Source organism: Manis javanica, chromosome 1 (assembly GCF_040802235.1).
Source record: "Manis javanica isolate MJ-LG chromosome 1, MJ_LKY, whole genome shotgun sequence".
NCBI classification, from domain to species: domain Eukaryota; kingdom Metazoa; phylum Chordata; class Mammalia; order Pholidota; family Manidae; genus Manis; species Manis javanica.
The window spans coordinates 224514859-224530704 of NC_133156.1; the positions used below are offsets into that span (position 1 = coordinate 224514859).

The window sequence follows — 15846 nt, forward strand, 5'->3', positions numbered from 1 at the left end:
AAACTGTGTTTTATCACTTGAAAGGAGTTGATAAGTTTGTGTTGTGAGATTGGTTATGAATTCAGAAAAGAATATTGCTTCTGTCTAGTAATTTGGCTGGGAATCGCTGTTCATTTAAAATAGTATTTAAAGCCACATTATTTTGTTATTCTTATGGGAGGAAAGCAGTATTTCATTTTCTGTATGGGTCTACAAGATTATGATTTGTATGTGCTTTTTCTCTGTATCTCATACTCTTCTGACACTTATCAGAAAGAACCAAGGCTGATAAAACAGACATTATTTTACCGTAGTATTCTGAAATATACTGTATTTTTGAAAACATTTCTCTTCCATTTTGCTAACAATCTGGAAAATCTTTTAAAAATTATCTTACCTAATAGACTGTTTCAGGGCCTACAGATCTCCTAGGTTGAAGTGAGAAAGCTAAATCCGAGAGCTGTGCAAACTATTTGGAATAATTATGCTGACAACTAGGCTTTCTGTAGAAATTACTCCGAACATGTACAACAAACTTACTTTCTGAAGCTAGCATATATTTTAAATTTAAAGTAAATTTAAGCAAGGTCTATTTTCTCCACTTAAGCACAAATAAAGTGTTTAGAATATAAGCATTTCATTGTGTAATGCTATGAATGTCTAGTCTATTAGAGCAGTGTCTAATTCATCCGAAGCAATTAGCTCATCTGTCACTGATCAGTTTGTGGTCCCATTTTTAAATTCAGGGATAGCATGCTGTCCTTACCCCCTGGGGTATAAGGTGAGGTAATTTGTCAAGCAGCTGTTATGGGGATGTTAAAAGGCAAGGAATCAATAATCTAGTGTAGAAATGAACATTTGGTAGCTTTTAGGTTGCTGGAAGAATGAAAGATACTAAGCTCTTCCTAGAAGGATGCTAGTGAAACTTTGTTTCAAGGATCCTTTTAAAATGTTTTAAAAAGATCATTAAGGCAGGTGAATGAAGATTTATTTTAAAATATTTGTTTTTGAGTTTTAAGAAGATTTGTGTTCTAGTAAATGATGAATGATCTAATTGCTTTCTCTGAGAAATTTAAGAGATTAAGAGATTTACTAATTCTGTACTGTGGTTGGTCCTTTAGAAGAGGATACATTATAATTCTGAATTTGTGGACTATATATATATACTTAGGAACAGGGTTGTACATTTCTTGCTGTGTATTTCTGAAGAGGATTTATTTGAATCTGGTAAGCTCTTCCTTTCAAGTTGGTTTTAATGCTGCAAGAATTCAGCACTCCATACATCCTCTGTGTCTATAGAGTATTAGACATTTGCTGGTGTCTGTATGACTTACTTGATGGAAAATGGGGATGGTCCTGCTATTGCTTTGGGAGATATATTTTGTAGGAAGAAATGTATTGCTCTTCATAAGATATGTAGTTGAGGATATTCCTTTTTTCTGTTGTGCTTTCTTCACTTTACACTTTTACCCCCCTCCTTCTATAATGATTATTTCATCTACTGTGTGGAAAGACGTTTCATTTGCTCTAAAAAGCCATGAGCTGTGCCTAAGTTTTGCGTTTTCCCCAAGTATGTGTGGAATGGGGAAATAAACATCATTTATTCTATAGTTCATTGGATTGATTTTTTTTGTGTGCCCACTGTTTAAAAAAATGTCGAGTTGACTTGTGCTATGCAGGCAGTTGTAATTACTCCTTTATACTTGGCCTTTTTTTGTTTATTTAGCTGTATGAAGCTTGACCTTTTTTAGGTCAGTTAATCTGACCATCAGTAATTAGCACCTATTTGCTCCACCTAAGAATTGTCTTCAGCAAACCAACTAATACTGTATTCACAGAATTGGAAAACAATTTTTGAAAAACATTTCAACTTTTTCTACCTCTTGTTAGGCCTTTTGGCTTTGTCACTAGCCTTTTGTGTTTTTTGAGATGGTCATTGAGTATTTTAGTTGGAGAGTCAAAATATTTTTAGTAACCTTCTAGATAAACTTGCCTTATTTTTATTTTATTAAAAAATCTCTGGGTCCTTCTTTAATATGCTCTTTTATCACCCTGTACTTACTCTTTTCTAATATTTATGCATTTGCCAACATAACAAACACAAGCGGTGGTGGAGGTTGAGGGTTAAACATGGTAAATAAGTCTGAGAGGGAAATGTAACAATGTATATAATTCTCAGAGGGTTAAACATGGTAAATAAGTCTGAGAGGGAAATGTAACAATGTATATAATTCTCAGAGGAGGAGGAATACAAGTTCCTCAGAGTAGGGCTTGTTTTTCAGTATATCAAATTCACACTGAGCCCACATAGGTGATACTGAGTAATGTGATAAGCATTTTTTTCTGTCACAGTTTTGAGTGAAAACAGCTGTGGAGTTCATACGACTATCTAGTAGCCAACAGGAAATGCAACTTTAAAAAATTCAATTACTGGACATTTCTTTAGTGCATTATATACAAACTGCAAGTTTTTTAGGTCGTGGTTGAAACTTACAACATCTGTAGAAGTGAATGCATATTAATTCCTTAAATTATTTTCCCTGGCAAGTAGTCTTTTAAGCCATTCTTTGATAGGTCCTTGATTGCATATCTTCTCAGTACCTGCTATTGATAAACCTGTAATTTCTGGAAACCAGTGGGGAAGGTGGTAGGATTGCTACTTGTTAGAACTTAAGGAGCCCAACCAGTGTCTCTGAACCTGAGTGGAGAGTGATCCTGTCTCTTCAAGGATCCACTTCAGAAAAGTGCTGTATTACTTTAGATTGTGTGTTTAGCATTTCTTTTTGAACATACACAATGAAATTTCATTTGTGTGCATTACTGAATTAGTTTCATAGTATTTAGGTTATGGTCTTGTACTAGGACTATTTAGTATTTCTGTTATGCCTTCCCCATGGGGAAGGGTTTTGTGAAAAATGACTTAGTGAGTAGAAAGCATTTGGGATTTTTGAATTGAAATGTTCTATGGAAGTACAAAGTTAGTGGGGGAAATCATATGTAAAATGTGTTAACTTTTTAAAAATAAAAGAGACATTTTTAGAGAGGTAAGTATTGTATGTGTCTCTTGCATTCGTACAGAAGACATCTATATTAAATAGGCTGTAATTTTATTAACTTTAGTACTTTGAATATATGTTGTAAGATTCTAAACTTCAAATGCTTTTAAACTATAAGTATTTTGGTATTAGGTTTTTTTCTTCATTTGTAAATTTTTATTTTAGTATTATGTGGATTATGTGGAGGTAGCATATATACCTTTGGTTAAAGTCTTTCTCCCCTATGCTTTTTCTACTGGAGTAGGATGTGAACTCTGTGAAGGCAGGCACTGTAGCTTATTTTCCCCCAGCTGCTGTATATTGAAGAGCCTAGTGCAGCATCTGACACAAAGATGCTTAATGAATATCTGTTTAATGAATGAATGAATAGCATCTTGAGGAGCTGATCTGTTTTGTGACGATCGTGATTATTGGACTTTTAACAACTGAGGATAAATAAAACAGTCCCTGCTTTCAGGACAAAGTTTGCACATGGTATACATATTAGCAAGATAAATCAATTCAAGTTAGGGGCCAAATGAATGAAATAGATACTTGGTGAGATAAGAATTCTAATCCTTTAATCATTAAATGTTTTGAGTAGAACTCTTTGATGTTCTTTAAAGATAGAAATTGTCTTGTTCACAGCTGAATGCCTGTAGCAGTGCCTGCCAGACCTAGTGCTCAATGAATAGATTTTGAATGAGTGAATGGAAAGTATGCATCATTTAAAATTATTTTCACATTGATAGCCTTCACTTTTACTATATTTATTGCATTTTGTGCTTTTGTACATTTTGTGTTAACCTAATAAGGAGAGGAGTATGCTGAGGTTTATTTAGTATCTTGTGCCAGGTGTTTAATGATGTCTCGTCTAATCACTGCATTAACACTGTATGGCAGGTGATGGTATCCCCATTTTACAGTTGTGAAAACTGAGTTGCCAAGGAGGTTAAAAGACCTGTAGAAGGCAAATAGGTAGTAAGTGGTAGGGTAATATTTAAATCTAGTTCTGTCTTATTCACTTGTATATCTTGTCTCATCTGTATTTATCACTACTCTTTGATGCTGTTCAGTCGGTAGTTTTCACAAATAATACAAAAAAGTGAAGAAGGCAGCTGTTGTACAGTCAGGAAATTATGCAGACAGATTTTTACTGAACTGTTTGGAGTTTTGGTGTCTCGGATTGTACTGGGACTGAAAATGGGAGCAGTAGTCTGTAGGGATATGAAATACAGGACAGAGATTTTCAGTAAATGCTTGCTGCCTGATTTTAGGAGGTGGGTATAAGGAGAGGAACAGGCATATTGTGTAGAGATCGTTTTTGTAATATTTAATTTCCCAATATTTTAAAGATGGCTTGAGGGAAAAAACATCCTTATGACGTGACTAAGCTGGGGCCTTGTGCTCTTCAATAAAAGTATGCTTGTGCTGCCATCTTTCCCACTGCTTGGTGATTTTGATTTATCCGTGTGTACATTTTCCTTTATGCTTTAGGTATCTATCTCTGGGATAGAGAAGTGTTTTCCATTTGAAAAAAAGTTTCATTTTTTTAAAACCTTTTGAAAAGACATTATGTGTCGTATTTATATATGAAGATACCTACTAGTGAATTAAACAGTGTTTAGCATTATTAGTTTGTGTCTGTATTTTAGGACTCAAATTAGGATCTGTGAAGCAGTGGTACTTAAGATACCCATAAAATGGATTCTCCAATCTTTTCAGACAGGAACTTGGAGGTAATCTAACATAACTTTTGATGGGAGACTTGTTTACTGCTTTTGTCTTTCATTGAATCAAAAAATATTTATCAAGCAGCTACTATATTAAAATGTCAGTGCCATGTGGGCAAGCATTTTTATCTCTTTGGTCCCCTGTTACAGGTGTGCAGTGTTGCAAAAGTCAAGGAGGCACCATTCACACTATAGTCAATGCGAATGCACCTCCTGGAACTATGCAGATACACCTTGTATGTTACATGCTGCAGTTAACATCCTTATAGTGTCATGTCAAGTCTTGATGTGGGAATTTCTGGGAGATACCCAGCAGTGGAATAGAGTATACATGTACTTAAAGTAAATTATTATCCCTAGATTTTCTGTTCTAGCCTCCACTTCTATGAGTAGTGTATCTGGAGGGGTTCCTATATCCCAACACCCTGGCCAATATTTGGCAATATTTAGCTTTTTAATTGCTTTTCTTTGATTACTAATGAGGATGAACAACTCTTTATGTCCACAGTAATTTTCTAAAAATTTCTTCATCTCTAAAATGCTAGTTAATACCATTTTTCTATTTTCTACTAGAGTTGGTATTTTTTCTTGTTTTCCAATAGTAAAGATATGCGGCTTTTAACTTTTTTTGTCCCATAGAAAGTGATACATACTGTTTATGTTGTGACTCTGTAAACACATGTAGTTCTACCTTTCCTATTTAGGTATTTGATTTATTTTATTCATGCTGCTAGGCAACGTATCATTTGTAGTGCCATTTTATAGTGCACCAAGTTCTCATATGTGTTCTGCTCTGATCTCTCTGTTCTTTTTTATTGGTCTGTTAATTCTTGTGACAATACCATTCTGCTTCCATGACTGGTTTTGCGGTATGTCTTAATAACCTTAAAGGCAAGTTCTTCCTTTTTATTATTTTTTAAAGTTGCTTAGATATTGAAGGATCTTTATTTATTTTTTCTAATTTCCAAGTAAGATTATAGGATTTCTCAAAATATCCAACTAGAATTTTGATGGGAGTGTATTTGAATTCCTAGGTTAATTTGCAGATCATTTTCACCTTCATAATAGGTTATCCGAGAGCAAGGAACAGCTCTTACATGACATAATTTATAATTATTTCTCTTGTGGAATTTGATGCTTTCTTTGTGACCTAATGTATTGTTAATTTTGCTTAATGATCTCTGTGTGTTTCAGAAAAGTGTATTTTCTATTAAGGGTAGAAAAATGTAAATAGATATATATGATGGGAAAGCACTGAGATGGAAAATATAGCATGAATTTATTGATTTTTCAGTGTCCAAATTACATATTTTGTGTCATATTAAGATTCTACTTAATTTTTTTATTCATATTCTCCTGACACATACATATACACATATATATATGATATGTATATATCTCATATATATTTAGAATAGTTAGTGGTTAATATTTAACTATAGAGTAGTTTCTAATTTCTTGTTATTTTTTGGTCCTTGTTTATCTAGAAGTATATTGCTTACTTTTTCAAACTGTTAGGCATTTTCTAATAATCTTTTTGTTACTTCTAGTTTAATACCACTGTGTTCAGAGAACATACTCCATATGGTTTTGATATATTGAAATTTGTTCTGACTTATTTTTGTCACCCCATTTATGGCTAGCTTTGTAAATGTTCCATGTACAATTGAAAAGAATGTGGAGTCTGCAATAGGGGGTACAGTGTTACAAATATGTCCACTAGGTCATATTTGTGCATTTTCTGCTGATTTTAAAATTAAACATTCTGCTGTGTGTTTGCGCACGTGTGTGTGTGTGTGTGAGAGCAAGAGAGATGAGAGATTGCTCCTAAAGTCTAAACTGTTTATTGACTTCATTAAAAAAAAATTATATACCTTCTAACACATGTTCTTTAAAAATGTTCTTGTAATTTTCCACCTCCTTTCCTATGCTATATAGTCTAGAATTTTAGTTCTGATTTTTATTTTAATGGGTATAAGTACTTTTCCTTTCCTTTGGAGTTTTTTTCAGTAACAAATTTCACTGAGATACCAATTTGATTATCTTGCTTTTCATATCTTGCATTACCATTTTGTATTTATTTCTCTTTGTGGGTACTTCCTCCAAAAATATTTTGGGGACTTTTTGGACAGACTTTCTTAAGAAATTATATACCTGGGAGTATTTTCATTGTGCTCGTTCATTTAAATAAGAAATTGGCTGGATACAAAATTCTGGGTCCAATACTTTAAGAATATTACTTTATTGTCATCTTGCATGTGGTGGTTACTCTTGAAGTTTGATTTTGGTCTGATTCTTTTTCTTTTGCAGGTGTTCTGTTCTTTTCCTTTTAAAGCTTGTAGAATTTTTTATTTGTGTTTGTAAATTTCTATTATATTTTAGGCATGAATTATTCCTTCCCTCTTTTGGTGGCAATCTTAGATTTTTTCAGGCTGTGGTTTTCCATCTTTTTGGATTGTAGTATTTATCATTATTTCTTAGTGATAACATAAAATTATCTTTTAATCTTACTTTCCTCTCTTTTTCATTCCTTCTGGAGCTCATATTACTCAGATGTTGGCACCTAGAAATATTTTGTCCCTAAACTGATAACTAAGCAGACTGTGTCTAAGCACATTTGATGGCATGCTGGAGAAATGTACTGGCAGTTTCTTGAGTACACAAGACTTGGTGCGACTTGTAGCAGACCTCTGTTTACTATTTTGGTGCCTATGTGTTAAGTGGCCCACTTGGCAGGGAATTAAGTCTTGAAGTTACTAGATAAAAGTTCAGTTCCTTTAAAACTTAGACCATACTTCAGTGCTCACACTTGCGATGAGTGTTGTAGTTGTGTACTTGATGGTGCAAGTTAAGGAAATGTACTTTTAAAAAACAAAACTAAGTTCCAAAAGCTGTACCTTCTTAATCAATGACACATTATAAAAATTTTAAGTGTATGTATGGAATCAGTACGAGAAGCTTCATTAAGAGATGTGTACAGCACCAATTCATGAGCTGGAGATGGTTTCTATGCTAAAATTTTGAAAGTATTTAAATTAACTTAAAATTTAAAATTAAATTTTAATTTTAATTTTTAGTTTTTACTATTCTAATTCAGTCTCCAAATTTATTAGATGGGAAAATTGAAGGGAAGTGATATTGGCCCAAGGCTGTACAATTATTTAGAAGTAGCAGTTTAACTGGAAACAGAAGCATCTTTCTTTAATTCTTTAATATATTTGAGTAACTCTATATATGCCAGACACTGAAGATGGAGTACACAAGACTCTTGACCTCAGCTCTTTGGCAAATAATTTTTATTATTATTTTTTATTTCGGTATCATTAATCTACAATTACATGAGGAACATTATGTTTACTAGACTCCCCCCTTCACCAAATCCCCCCAACATACCCCATTAGTCACTGTCCATCAGCGTAGTAAGGTGCTGTAGACTCACTACTTGTCTTCTCTGTGTTGCAGAGCCCTCCCCATGCCCCCCCAACCATTATACATGCTAATCGTGAGGCCCCCTTTCTTCTCCCCGCCTTCTCCCTCCCTTCCCACCCATCCTCCCCAGTCCCTTTCCCTTTGGTAACTGTTAGTCCTTTCTTGGGTTTTGTGATTCTGCTGCTGTTTTGTTCCTTCAGTTTTTGCTTTGTTCTTATATTCCACATATGAGTGAAATCATTTGGTACTTGTCTTTCTCCGCCTGGCTTATTTTACTGAGCATAATACCCTCTAGCTCCATCCATGTTGTTGCAAATGGTAGGATTTGTTTTCTTCTTATGGCTGAATAATATTCCATTGTGTATATGTAGCACATCTTCTTTATCCATTCATCTCCTGATGGACACTTAGGTTCCTTCCATTTTTTGGCTATTGTAAATAGTGCTGTGATAAACATAGGAGTGTATCTGTCTTTTTCAAATTGGGCTGCTGCATTCTTAGGGTAAATTTCTAGAAGTGGGATTCCTGGGCCAAATGGTATTTTTATTTTGAGCTTTTTGAGGAACCTCCATACTGCTTTCCACAATGGTTAAACTAATTTACATTCCCACCAGCAGTGTAGGAGGGTTCCCCTTTCTCCACAACCTCGCCAACATTTGTTGTTGTTTGTCTTTTGGATGGTGGCGATCCTTACTGGTGTGAGGTGATATCTCATTGTGGTTTTAATTTGCATTTCTCTGATAACTAGTGACGTGGGGCATCTTTTCATGTGTCTGTTGGTCATCTGTATTTCTTCTTTGGAGATGTGTCTGTTCAGATCCTCTGCCCATTTTTTAATTGGATTGTTTGCTTTTTGTTTGTTGAGGTGCGTGAGCTCTTTATATATTTTGGATGTCAACCCTTTATTGGATCTGTCATTTATGAATATATTCTCCCATACTGTAGGATACCTTTTTGTTCTATTGATGGTCTCCTTTTCTGTGCAGAAGCTTTTCAGCTTGATATAGTCCCACTTGTTCATTTTTGCTTTTGTTTCCCTTGCCCGGGGAGATATGTTCATGAAGAAGTCACTCATGTTTATGTCCAAGAGATTTTTGCCTATGTTTTTTCCTAGGGGTTTTATGGTTTCATGACTTACATTCAGGTCTTTGATCCATTTTGAATTTACTTTTGCATATGGGGTTAGACAATGTCCAGTTTCATTCTCTTACATGTAGCTGTCCAGTTTTGCCAGTACCAGCTGTTGAAGAGGCTGTCGTTTCCCCATTGCATGTCCATGGTTCCTTTATCATATATTAATTGGCCATATATGTTTTGGTTAATGTCTGGAGTCTGTATTCTGTTTATGGCAAATAATTTTATTTAAATATTATGAAATAAGTATTTCATATAATATGGAAGCATTCAGAAAAAAAATAAAGGGCCTTCTCCTGCTCACCTAACTTCTCTAGTTTGTTCTTTCTAGGGATAACCACTGTTAAAGCTGGTGTACATTTTCCCAGGCCATTGCACATGTGTTTATGAGTTATTTGTATGTGTGTGTTCTTAACAGAAATATTATCATACCTTATTATACTGCTCATTATAGTTATGTTTTCTACTTAACTAGGAACTTATCAGTTCTTAAGGGTTTTCTAATATTTTGTTGTATCATTATACCATCACTTATGTAACGATTCCCTTTTATTATACAGTTAGGTTGTCTATATTTTTAATAGTGTAAATAATGTAACAGTAAATAACCTTTCTCTTTTAGGTGAAATGGAATTATTGGGTCAAAGCTAATGTATTTCATATTTTTATGGTTTTTGCCAAATTGTCCTATAAACAGGCTAAATCATTTTTCACCCCATCCTGCAAAACTCCATGCACCATTTACTTTTTATATACCTTTTTAACATCCTTGAAGGGCAGAGACTGTTTTATCAAGTATCTTTTGTATCTAACACAATAATAGGTGCTTAAAAATTTTGTTTAAAGAATGAATCACTGAAGGTAATTAATAATCTTATGAAGTTTTATTAATCTTACAAAGCCAAACAGGTATCCTTACTGGAGACTGTAGCCACTGTCAGGCTGAAGGTGTACTATTTTTTCTTATAGTATGTCTCCTGGTTCTAAGAATCTTATGAGTTACATAGTAGTTTTTGAATTATAGTTGTAGTGCTGTAATGTGACTGGTTTTATCCAACTTTGAAGTCTGTGGCATTTTTCAGCACCCATGTGGTCTCTCATTTTAAGTAATGTAGTATTTCCAGACTAAAGAAATTATCTTCCAAGAAGGAAATCCATTTTAAATTATAATAGATTATTTTTATTATATGGCTCCTCAGCTAACATACATGTATTTTCCTTTCTTTATTCTTTCATGTATTTATTCTTGTTTAGAAATATTATATTAGTAAACCATTACTCGGGATATTTGAGAAAATATAGGACATTTGTGTCTGAAATTTTAGAGTAGAACTTTGTAGGATGGTATTGGCCCTAAGTAAATAAATAACAGTGTGAGTTTTGTTTTCTGTAGTCATAATAACTGCTGCCTCTCTGCATTCTTTTTGCAAATGGAAGAAAAAGAAAATTGACTGTACTTCTAAGTTTTCTCATGAAAACAGGAGTACTTACTTTTAAAAAAGGGTAGCAAAAAAAAAAAGGCTGTATTATAAAAGAAATTGGAAAAGATGGATTGCACCCATACAGTTTCTAATTTAATCTGGGGGATAAGTTTCCTCATTTGTTTTGCTTGTCTCTCGAGGATCTTTTTCTCATCAGTTATCTTACTCTCTAAAATTGAATTTTATTTTATTCTCACCAATAGTTACTTTTCTTCTATTTACAAGAAACCAGGCGGTCTTATGTTTTAAAAAAGAAGATCCTTCCCTGACTTCTTGATTTTGTTACCTCTGTAGACTGTTGTATTTTTCTTATTTAATTCTGATGCATTTTACAGAGTAGCTCTGTAGCATTCTCACCGCTTACTCAGTTCTTCACCTAGTGATTTATACTCAAAATTTGGAATTTACACTCAAAATTTACACTCAGAATTGCCCTCTCAGAAGTTACAATGACATCCCAATTACCAGTCCACAGTGCTGTCAGCTTTCCTCCTTTTTTAGAGCAAACTTCTAGTACCCCTGTTTTAGTGAGATAGTATTTTTTCCTCTAGTTTATATGAGATCCTTTCTGCTCATCCCTTTCGTGTAGGCATTAAGTTTTGTTTTTTTGTTCTCTTGTTTCTTCATTCTGTATATTACCTCTGATCCTTTTATTACCATTTTGTATCTACCTCTAGTCCTCACTTGATTCTGTCTCAGCTTCATTTCCCACAGCCTGATACACATCTCCCTAGATTTCTGGCTAGAATTCTAAACCTAACCTTCAAAATCAGATTTCAGTTTTCTCCCTTCAACATCTGTCCCCTGGCCTTACCCCATACCGCATGAGAAACAACAGCCACTTTTTACACCTGCTTATTGTCTTTATTTCAAATAATGTGTCACCAGTCTTTTAGTTATTCTGCTTTCTGGGATCAATTTCTTTCTAGTTTTGCAATTCTAGATGAGGCCATCATTAAATCTTGAATTAATTTATTGGTCTGCTAATTTGCTTATTCCTTGAATTTCTCATTTTTTAATTCTATACTTGGGTACATTACTTTTACTTTACATTAAAGTCCAGGTTTTAGATTTTTCACAAATTCTAATCTGGGAAGGAAAGTCTTTCTTAAAACCAAACCAACATACATTCTCTGCTGCATTATGCTCAAGTTCTTTTGCCTGATTTTATGAGGTACATGGTAGAATAGTGACCAATATTTGTGGTAGCTGATGACTATTGTTTAAGAGACTCTAAGACTTGAGAAAATGATTTTTGAAAGTTGGAAAAATTATTTCAGAAGGTTAGTGTTTAGTGAAAAAATTCACTTAGGTGGAGATGACTATCATTTCTTCATATTTTTACTTTCTGTAGCATTTGATACTGCTACTATTATACTTCTCTTGGATTGTATTTCTCTGACCATTCTATGTGTTCATTATTTTATTTATTTACATATTTATTATTTTTTAAATTAAGGTATCATTGATATACACTCTTATGAAGATTTCACAAGAAAAACAATGTGGTTATTACATTCACCCTTATTATCGAGTCCCCCTGTTGCCCATTGCAGTCACTGTCCATCAGTGTAGTAAGGTCTAAGTGCTCCATTATTATGTGGTTATGAAATAAAGTCTGCATCATTTATGATGTCTTCTTTCATTTCTGCTAGCAGTTATCTAGTATTTCTCATTTTTTGCTTTCAGAGAACTGTGTACCACTCTCAGAGTACTTACTATATATGCCATATATCATCAGTGTGACTTTGTCAACCCAGTATAGATTGTGTATTGAATTCAGATAGTTCTTAATCTTTTTAACCTTTCTCCCGTGTTTTATGTACACAGTAGGTCCTTAATAAATGCTTGTTAAATGGAATAATTCCCTTGACAGAGATACCTTTCCAGCTCAGGGATTGTAGTCCCTCTGACATAGATTGCTAAATGACTGTGGGTAGATTGTGTAATCTCTTTTAAACATCTTTATCCTGAAAACTGGCAATGCCTTCCTTCAAAGGATTAGGTTATAATTAAGTAGTAAAATGCTTTGAAGATGGAAAAGATTGAGCATTATGATCTCCTATTAAAAATGAACTGTTAGGATCAGGTTTGCAGGTAAAGCTTTCTCAAAGTTTGAAGATAATTAAGTGGTGAAGTAGTTAATTTTGTATGTATTTATGTCTTGGTTATTTGCTTTACTTAAATGCCTAGATATGTTTGGCAGGAAGGAGCCTTTTGTAATGCTCTTTATTTTCACATGTCTGTCACAGAGCCAAGTCAAGAGAAATTCTCCCATGGTAAGAGAAGTACAATAGCATAGTGCAGCACTTAGGGTAATGTGTCTTGTGTGTAATATTAAACTGTTATGTGCCAGAGGTCCTTAAACTTTTGTGTACCAGGAATCATTTGGAGGCACTTGTTAAAAATATCCCACCTCCAGAGATTGTAGTTTATTTAGCAGATTATGTTTAATGAGAAATCCTGGTGATCTGATTCAGGTAGTATGTGGACAACACTTTGAAAGACACTGCCGAGTGGAACTTGAAAAAGCTAATAGAATGTGAAAGAATGACCAGTAAGTAAACATACAAACTCATTTAAATTGATATTCAAAGAGTTAAAACTCAAATTATTTAAAAATGACTGGACTTAAAATATTTTACTATTTTTGTCTTTGATTCAGTAATTCCCAGATGTTTGTGAAACTTCAGTACCTGCATATGATCCCTGAAAAGAAAGAGCGCGGTCAGTAAGTTTGTGAGATATTTCTCCCATGCTCAAATTTAGGTTGTGTATTAACATATTAAAGACTTTAAAAAGTTCTGTGGCAAAAAGCCTTGGGCTTTTTGTTTCCCAAACTTATTTGACCATGATCTTTCATTTGTTTTCCCTGTTAAATCCTATTAATAATTTTTTGAGCAGACTTGGGGAAATCTTGACTTTTTTTGTGGTGGGGGTGGGGAGCTTGGTATTAAAAAGAAAGAGTATTTTTTGTAATTAAAGAACATAAGTTCATGCTAGAATCTCAAGACTTAATCATGACACTTTAAAGATGGTAATTTAACTTGAGTTATAATCAGGTGCCAAAATGAGTAGAGTTGCAGCTAGTATAGGGAAAATGTGAATTTAAGTTAGATTTCAGGTAAGATTTCACAGAAGAGATGGGTCTTGAAAGGGGCGTGGTGGGATATGGTTAGAAGGAATAATGCTGGCCTGGGATGTCTAAGGTTTCCAGGTATCAGTTTCTGTATTTGCAAATATACCTTATCTTAGAACCCATGACATTTCTTTAGTGACTGCTTTTTAAATATGTAATAATGCTAATCAAATCCTAGTGTGTATCTGGGGATCTTGTCATCAATCATTTCTGATTGGATATGTAGGAGAAGTACATTAGGAGTAGAAGGACCTAATTCTACTCCTAATGTACTTCTACATGTACTCCTAATGTACTACTCCTAATGTCCCCTCTAATTCCATCAGTTACAATAGCCATGTGACCTTGGGATAGTAAACTTAACTTTGAGCTACAGTATTTCCTCTGTTAAAGGGTAGGGTTGGAGAAGGCAATGCTTGGGGAAGTGAAATAGTACAATTTAAAAAAACATTCATTTGATAAGTACAGTCAGTATGTTTATTGTAAGATAAAGTACTATTTTGTGATTGAATTGCATCTTAAATGGTTTCTGCCCCTATACTGTGGATAGTTTGGAAGTATCTAACTGGTTTTTCTTGGGAACTTCTAAGTGGTGTTGTATATTCACACCTAACATATTTATTGTTCTTAATTATAGATACTCTGATGTTTGAATTTCTAATTGATTTCCCCTTTGTGCCTTTTAGTACAAGTGTGGCTTTAAAACTAGCTCTGTGTAAATTGTACTTTAGAACAAAATTAGAAATTGGTCTTTCTGTAAAAATTTTAGTAAGTACATTTTAATTCTGTAGGTTATGCTTAGATACCTTTAAACGGATATTACAAGTATTTCTTACTTTTTTGCTAATGGCCACATTTTTTTTTCCCCTGGAGCTTAAAGTTTTTTTTAAATTAAGGTAACATTGATACACAGTCTTATGAAGGTTTCACATGAGTAACATTGCAGGTGCTACATTCACCCATATTGTCAAGCCCCCCTTCCCCACTGCAGTCACTGTCCATCAGCGTAGTAAGATTCTGTAGAGTCACCACTTGTCTTCTCTGTGCTATACTGCCTTCCCTGTGACCCCCCTACATTATGAGTGCTAATCATAATGTAGTGGCTACATTTTAATTATTTGTGTAATGTAGTTGTCTTGGCTTTGGAAAAATATATAGAAATGAGCATTTATGGAATGGGTAGTTTTAATATATTTTTCTTTAAGAAATTTGTAAAATAAAAGCAAACAAAAGTCAAATATATTTATATGGTAGTATTGAAAATGATCATATATACCTTTGAAATACTGGTCTATAATGTCAGGTGATAAATGATTAGCATATGAATTAAATCTTACATAAGAGAGAAAATGTTAATCTTCCTTCACTCTTCCCCACCTGCCCAGTATCCAAGGAATTGGGTGGTGAAGGAGAACTGCTGTGCAGCAACAATGACCTTTCTCATCTGAGTATATGCGGTTGGGGAGGGAATAATGGAAGTATGATGGATAGAGGTCTTTGATCGAGAGATTGGTTATGTTAAGCAAATTAATTGAAAGAGCAAATAAATACATGTATATTGTAGACAATGGAAGCCAGGTTTCTTGCTGAGGATGGCTTACAAGCATAAAACAGAAAGTCTAGAAAGAAAGTTAACGTGTGGAATTAGAATTAGAAACACGCATTTGATTTTTTACCCCCCTACCCATTTTTTTATTTTATTGTTGTATTAATTAAGGTATCATTGATACATACTCTTATGAAGGTTTCACATGAAAAACATTGTGGTTACTACATTCACCATATTATCAAGTCCCCCTCATACCCTATTGAAGTCACTGTCTATCAGTACACACATTAGATTTTTATTATATACAGATAAATAGGTATAAATGTCTATATTCCTGGCTCTCTCTGCTGAGAGGACTCAAAAGCAG

The 15846-nt window shown here is 33.9% G+C and overlaps 1 protein-coding gene across 2 annotated transcripts in view; it reads left to right on the plus strand.

The window, feature by feature from the left end:
• ATAD2B (ATPase family AAA domain containing 2B) overlaps positions 1–15846 on the plus strand; it is a 149663-nt gene that overhangs the window by 2779 nt on the left and 131038 nt on the right. The window lies entirely within an intron of this gene.